We start from the raw sequence: 8,062 nt of genomic DNA on the forward strand, positions 1-8,062 counted from the left end.
GACTTTGCGCAAGATCAGGGAGGACGAGGAGCAGGTAATTTTGGTTGCCTCGGATTGGCACAACCGCACCTGGTTCCCAGAACTAGTTCTCCTCGCGACAGCACCTCCCTGGCCTATTCCCCTGAGGAAGGACCTGCTTTCTCAGGGACGGGGCACCTTATGGCACCCTCGTCCCGATCTGTGGAACCTCCACGTGTGGCTTCTGGACGGGACGAGGTAGGTTTGAGTACCCTACCACCAGCGGTGGTGGCTACCATCACTTCCGCTAGAGCATCGTCCACGAGACATGCCTATGCGTTGAAGTGGAACCTCTTCGTCAACTGGTGTTCTTCTAAAAATCTTGAACCCACGAAATGCCCCATCAGTGTCGTGCTTTCCTTCCTGCAAGAAGGGTTGGAGCGAAGGCTGTCTCCCTCCACCCTGAAAGTGTATGTTGCCGCCATTGCCGCACATCACGACGCAGTTGATGGTAAGTCCTTGGGAAAGCATGACCTGATCGTCAGGTTCCTGAGGGGAGCCAGGAGATTAAATCCTCCTCGTCCTCCCCTCATACCCTCTTGGGACCTCTCAGTGGTCTTAACTGCCCTGCAGAGTGCTCCCTTTGAGCCTCTGCAATCAGTGGAGCTTAAGTTCCTGTCAATGAAGACAGCGCTCCTGGTTGCATTGGCCTCCATCAAGAGGGTAGGGGACCTGCAGGCATTTTCGGTTGACGAAGCGTGCCTGGAATTCGGGCCGGCTAACTCTCACGTGATCCTGAGACCCCGGCTTGGATATGTGCCCAAGGTTCCTACCACACCCTTTCGAGACCAGGTAGTGAACCTGCAAGCGCTGCCCTTGGAGGAGGCAGACCCAGCCTTGGCACTGCTCTGTCCAGTACGCGCCCTTCGTGCTTACGTAGACAGAACGCAGTGTTTCAGGACCTCAGACCAGCTCTTTGTCTGTTATGGTGGGAAGCTGAAGGGAAAGGCTCTCTCCAAGCAAAGGTTGTCTCACTGGATAGTGGACGCCATTGCTTTGGCTTACCAGCAGCAAGGTCGACCATGCCCCCTTGGTGTGACGGCCCACTCCACTCGGAGTGTGGCATCCTCTTGGGCTCTAGCGCATGGCTCCGTATGCAGCCCTTCGGGGTCATATGTGTATTCCAAGTCCCCCCCTTCGGGTTGGGCATGTTTGCATATTTCCACTGGATATGCTTCCCAGTGTACCTTGGTATTCCTGTGTTAAGTAGGACTCCTTCGTCCGTGCTAGTCTCACGACAGGGAGCTCAGTCTTACGCAGGGCACTGGAAGACAGTCGAGAGGTGGCATGATTATACGGGAACCCCATTCGTCGTCATCCGACGTAACTCGGAGTGACAACGAAAGGGAACGTCTCGGTTACGTATGTAACCCTCGTTCCCTGAGTAGGGAACGGAGACGTTACGTCTCCCTGCCACTTCCGCTGTACCGCTGGAACGCCTGAGTTCAGTCTCGGCTCCTCAGCGAAGACATATGTCACAGGTCGGGATGGGCCAAGCCGGACTGCGCCCACCCCTGAACCAGGACCACCCTGAGGAGCGTGTCAGAGACGAGACGGAAACAGAATTCAAGGGAATAACAGTTCTTTTTATTAAAGTTAAAAGTAATTTGAATAACCTAAGCTAAAATCTTCCTTTCCTCTTCTTCCCCGGAATCGAGGCAATGCAGCAGTCTCCGGGGCCCACTCCCACGCCGATACAAGGTTCGCAATGGCCTGAGATGGATCGATGGATTTCCACAGGTGTGTATGCGGTCGGGGCTGTTCCTCTTCCCACACTGATGCAGGGTCCGCAGGGACCTACGACGGACAGGTGCGTTTCCACAGGTGAGTAGACAGTCGGGCTGTTCCTCTTCCCACACTGATGCAGGGTTCACAGGGACCGACGACAGACAGGTGAGTTTCCACAGGTGAGTAGACAGTCGGGGCCCTTCCTCTTCCCACACTGATGCAGGGTTCACAAGGACCGACGACAGACAGGTGAGTTTCCACAGGTGAGTAGACAGTCAGGGCCCTTCCTCTTCCCACACTGATGCAGGGTTCACAGGGACCGACGACAGACAGGTGAGTTTCTACAGGTGGGTATACAGTCAGGGCTAATCCTCTTCCCACACTGATGCAAAGTTCACAGAGGCCTACGACGGACAGGTAAGTTTCCACAGGTGAGTAGACAGTTGGAACTCTAGGGCTACAGCAGACTCGAGTCAACAGGCTGAACGGAGCTTCTCTAGGACAGACAGTTAGAACAGACAGAGTCAGCTTCAACAGCAGTATATAGGCCTCACGTGTGTTGCCGGGGACAGGTGACTCCACATCATGCAGATGGGCCGGGGGCTATAGCAGACTCAAAGGTGCAGGCCGAGCGGAGCTTCTCCTGGACAGACAGAATCAACTTCAACAGCAATATACAACTCTCACGTGTGTTGCGGGGGACAGTTAACTTCGCACCATGCAGATGGACATGGGATTGTAACAGACTCAAGTCGCAGCTGAGCAGAGCTGCTCTAAGACAGACAAAATCAACTTCACCACAGTATACAGTCCTTACGTGTGTTGCAGGGGACAGATAACTTCACACCATGCAGATGGACCTGGGGCTATAGCAGATTCAAGTCGCAGGCTGAGTGGAGCTTCTCTAGAACAGACAGAATCAACTTCAACAGTAGTATACAATTCTCACTTGTGTTGCAGGGGACAGATGACTTCACACCATGCAGAATGGACTTGGGGTTGTAGCAGACTCAAGTCGCAGGCTGAGGTGAGCTTCTCTAGGACAGACGGAATCAACTTCAACAGCAGTATACTGTTCTCACGTGTGTTGCAAGGGACAGATAACTTCACACCATGCAGATGGACTTGGGGTTGTAGCAGGCTCAAGTCGCGGGCTGAGCGGAACTCCTCTAAGACAAACAGAATCAACTTCAACAGCAATATACAGTTCTCACACGTGTTGCAGGGGACAGATAACTTCACACCATGCAGATGGGCTTGGGGTTGTAGCAGACTCAAAGTCGCAGGCTGAGCAGAACTTCTCTAAGACAGACAGAATCAACTTCAACAGCAATATACAATTCTCACGTGTGTTGCAGGGGACAGATAACTTCACGCCATGCAGATGGGCTTGGGGTTGTAGCAACTCAAAGTCGCAGGCTGAGCGGAACTTCTCTGAGACAGACAGAATCAACTTCAACAACAGTATACAGTTCTCACGTGTTGCAGGGGACAAATAACTTCACACCGTACAGGTGGGCTTAGGGCTGCAGCAGACTCAAAGTCAACAGGCTGAGCGGAGCTCCTGCTAAGACAAACAAAATCACGATTGCAGATAGAGTGTGCAGTCTCACGTGTGTTGCAAGGGGGGGCAAACCTTCTCACCATACAGGTGGGTTGACAGGCAAGTAGCGAACTTAAGTCAACAGGCTGGACAGAGCTTCTTCTAAGACAGTCAGAATCACTACTTCAAAACAGAGAGGTTAGTTTGACTCACAGATGCTATTCCTTCTAGTCCTCAACAGATGGGGCCGATCGACATTATTAAGCTCCAGTTACTGACAGTAGACCAGCATGGCACGTGGGGAGTGCACGGCAAAAGAGAATAAATCTTCCACACACACACGGCAATTTCACTCCAAACATGCAACGTGAGGGGGGAAACGTCAATTTAAGCACTGCAATCCACTTCAATAAGTGCAGATAAGGCCAGCACTCACCCAGGGGTCTCCGTGCCACAAGCAACGAGCTCCAATGTTGGGAAAAAGATGTTTCAGGGTTTTCCTCCACAGACATAGACGGATTCACATCACCGTTCCAACACGGGGGAAGAGGGTAAGAGATCGAACATGAATCAGTATAATTCACTCAGTGACGTTTAGATAGCACAATCAAAGCACTCCAATCCACCTCAAATTCAGTGTTGAAACATGCAGGTACGAGATACGATGGTCGATTACTTATCTCTCTCCCTTCCAGGCAAACGGTGTGTTTTCACAACTCTTCCACACTCCTCGAGTCCCCTCCAGCAGCACTTCCCTTTGCACACCACAATTCTTCTCTGCAACACTCAAATAGAACGACTTCTCACGGGAGAGAACCACCCAACAGTCTCTCTTCGCTGGCTTTTTATATCCTTCTCAATGCCCACATGGCTTCGTCATGGCTCTAGATTAATTCCCCACACCTGATGTCGATTTCCTCATCCCGGTTGGCAAGGCAACAGATACACATTTACACGGGGGGTGGTGTGTCCTTGTTATTGTACCGGAGGGGACACAATTGCGGCAAACTTTAGTTCCGCCCTCTCATTTGTCACACCGTGACACATATCTGCATTCTGCTCGCGCACTTCCTTATATACCCCCAGGGCGGGGCGGAGTTATGCTATGCAAATTCCGCAGACCCATGGCATTTCTTTGCCATTGGCTCGTGTTTTAATACTCGAAGATGATAGGATTTCTAAGCGAAACCCCATTCGTCGTCATCCGACGTAACGTCTCCGTTCCCTGCTCAGGGAACGAGGGTTACATACGTAACCGAGACGTTTCCGCTTATTTTCTCTCGCTACCAGAAGATGGTCTCCCGCGGATTTGTGGAAAGTTTTGATAAGATTTCGTGAAGATTCTGGACAAAGAGTGTTTTGACACCATGCAAGTAAATTTTTCCATCATATCGAGGGCTTGGAGCCAGAGAGGCGTAAGTGGCTTTTGAAAACTTTACAGGAGAGACAAAATATTTTTTTTACCACACATCAATCACCTTTATTATTAACCTTAAACCACAAACATTGCAACCACAGGCATACTTACATGAATACTTGAATACTTACATGAGTATTTAACCCTCTGGGGTCTGAGCTGTTTTCTGGGCCCTGGAGGTGTTCTGACATGCTCTGACATTTGTGCTTATTTCTGTTACTTGTGACATTTTCATTGCTAAAGTCTAATTACACTGTATTCAGCACAAACTCTGCTACAATAATATATTAGCAGCATGTGTGTAAAAGTTTGTAGTTTTGAGATAATGACATTTATGCATGGTTTTTGAAAATACAAAAAAAAAATTCTCACTGAAATAAGGCCATGAAACCTATACTGATTATTTCTTCACAAGACTTTTGAAAATTGTATGACGTAGCCTAGAATATTTGCTCTAAAACTATGTGAAAATCACCCTGACTGCTCATTCAGATAAGACAATATATTGATTTAAAAATTTTAAGACGTGTTTTGTGTGAAAAATCTTAATGCGGGAGCTCATTAATATGTAAGCTTTTCACACCTGAGAAAGACAAAGACCCTCCCTAACGGCCCTATTAGGAGCTATCAGGCCCTATCATTCTGAGCAACCTTGCACAAAGAATGAGGAGATTTAAAAAAGAATGGTTTTTAGATTGTTTGATTTATTTACAACACAACATAATCCAAAGATACACAACAAATGACAAAAAGCACTCATTGAAACCAATGATCCAAAGACAGAGACCTTTGTGCCATTCCTAAAAACATTGTACATACCTTTCATTTCCAAAGTGTTTGATTTTCACTTTACCATGTTCATGTAACAGAGACTCATGTGAATGTTGAAGTCAGCAAGACTCAGTGGCATCTGGGCCCTGAAAAAAAAAAGTGAACATACTGATATCAAGAGAAAGGCCTGCACGATTTTGGGAATACATTTTAGATTTTTCTGGTTAAAATTGCTTTTTAAAATTCACAGAATACACACACACACACACACACACAAATGTTTCCAACAATATATAATATAATGAACACCAGGTTTGTTGTGCCTTGTAGGCATAGGCTATGTGCAGTGCTGCATAAAATAATAATAACAATAACCATAGCAGCCTATAAATCTTCCAAAATATTTCAGTAACAACTAGGCCTACGCTAGAGAAAAATATATTGATTATCATGTTACTTCAAATGTTTCCATTTGTTATGATGGTATGAAATGAGATAATAGTAAAAACATGAAGCCGTTTGGTGCTTCAAAAATATGATACATAATATGATACATTCAAACGCGATCGCGCTCAAATATAAAACATTATGGTTACCATATACATATCTACGTTTGAGCAGATATCCACAAACACAGTAACAGTAAACACGGGTCTAAATATTATAATATTCACCATATATCTAGCAAAAGTTCAACTGCAATGTGAAATTTATGCAACAATAACAAACTAATATGTAAGAATTTCTTACCTTACATCTTTCTTGTCTTCAAATCACGTTCTTCTTCTTCTGAGGTAAATCCAATGTAAGCTCACGGCGCGTCTTTCAAACTCGACGAAAAGCAGAGAGTTGTGAAGTGTTTTGGTGTTTTGTTTTTGAGGTAATGAGCGCGATCGTGTTCCATGTGGAGATTTGCATGTGAATATCTTTTGTGCGAGTGGGCGTGTTCAAATTAAAAATAATTAGGAAGCGTTTGAGAAGCTGGACATCTTGTTGGTTTTATACAAATTACTTAAACAGAGAATATTTTTTTTCAGTTTGAATCCGATCATTTAAAAGTACACACTTAAATGTTTATAAAGGTATATGGCTCATAAATGTGTGACAAGTATTCGCTGAGTTTTGTTTCAGTTTATAGACGTGCTCAAGAAAAAAAAGTTCACCGCGACGGAGAGGCAGAACGCACACCCTGTTTATTTTCTTTATTTTACAAAAGCACAATGTTTTGATTTGATTGTAAGTGGACACATACAAAAGTAGAAATATCACAGATTCTTTTTTCTGTATGACCATAAATGACGGAGTAATTTAAGTTTATAGTTCTACAATGTGAAGAAAATCCAGCAAAACGCGGGGGCACGTTTGCCGACCTCAGAGGGTTAATAAACTTATGGCATATTAACACAATGAACGTGTTCTAAAACATTGTAAAATAAAAACAATATGGCAAAAACATCAGATATCCCTTTTTGGCACCAAACATTATTGGGCGTATCTGTTGTAATGAGAGATAGAGGACCAAACAGCGAGTTTGACAATAATACAGTCTTTAATGGAAATGAGAAGCGAATCACTGAAGCAATAAAGAACGAAAATCTTCTCAGGATTCACAGGAAACAGTCAACTGAAAACCTCGCTTTGTAGAAATCAACATAAACTGCTGGAGGCAGAAATCACTGGAACTCAGGATGCGCAGCGAGAAGTCAGGCGAAGTAGAGCTCCGAGTGAGAGGCGAAGTCCGCCGAGAGAGAAGGTACCGTAGGCTGGATACCGCGTCTTGATCAGGAACTCAGCGTCTGAATTGGCAGGGCAGAGTACAGTGAGCCAGCAAGAGAGAGGATGAGAATACTGACTCGAGGAGAGGTTTCCTCACGAACCACACAGGACTCGACACGACAGGACAGGACAGGACTCGATTCGTTGACAAGAGAGGTAAGAGAAGCGTCTTTGGCATTAGAGAGATTGGAATAAACTGACAAAGAGGCAGAGAGAAAGAGTGTTAGAAATAGCAGGAAACATCAGGGGGAAAGGGAAAACAGGTGTGATGAATGAGCGGAGATTAAGGATAAATGGGAACAGCTGGTACTGATAAGACCAGGGTGATGGTGTAGCGAAAAGGTGTGAGATGTGGCCACAAGAGGGAGACAGAGAAAGAAGGAACCCGGATCATGACAGTACCCCCCCCTCAACGAGCGCCCCCTGGCGCTCCTGAGGAGGAGAGCTGGCGAGAGCGGAGGAAATCATCAATGAGTGAGGGGTCCAGGACGTCCCGGGAGGGAATCCAGCTTCTCTCCTCTGGCCCATACCCCTCCCAATCGACTAAGTATTGGTGACCACGACCCCGGCGGCGCATGTCAAGGATACGACGAACCCTGTAGACAGGAGAATTATCAACACGAACCGGCGGACAGACAGGGCGAGAAGGCGCACGCACGACGGGCTTAATATGCGAAACATGGAAAACTGGATGGACTCGACGAAGATAGGCTGGGAGGCGAAGTCGTACCGCGACAGGATTAATGATCTTAATAATACGAAATGGACCGATAAAGCGAGGTGCCAACTTGCGGGAATCAGAATGTAAG

General features: G+C 46.6%; 1 long non-coding RNA gene across 1 annotated transcript; it reads right to left on the minus strand.

Moving 5' to 3' along the window:
- Positions 1–1,500: 1,500 nt before the first annotated feature.
- LOC311071202 lies at positions 1,501–2,894 on the minus strand. Its single transcript, XR_014603788.1, has 3 exons — positions 2,564–2,894; positions 2,301–2,389; positions 1,501–2,150 (listed from the first exon to the last, which is right to left on the minus strand). It is a non-coding gene; the product is annotated as an uncharacterized lncRNA (long non-coding RNA).
- Positions 2,895–8,062: the final 5,168 nt, after the last annotated feature.

The sequence above is a fragment of the Abramis brama genome (genome assembly GCF_963993115.1).
Source record: "Abramis brama genome assembly, chromosome: 20".
Classification (NCBI taxonomy): domain Eukaryota; kingdom Metazoa; phylum Chordata; class Actinopteri; order Cypriniformes; family Leuciscidae; genus Abramis; species Abramis brama.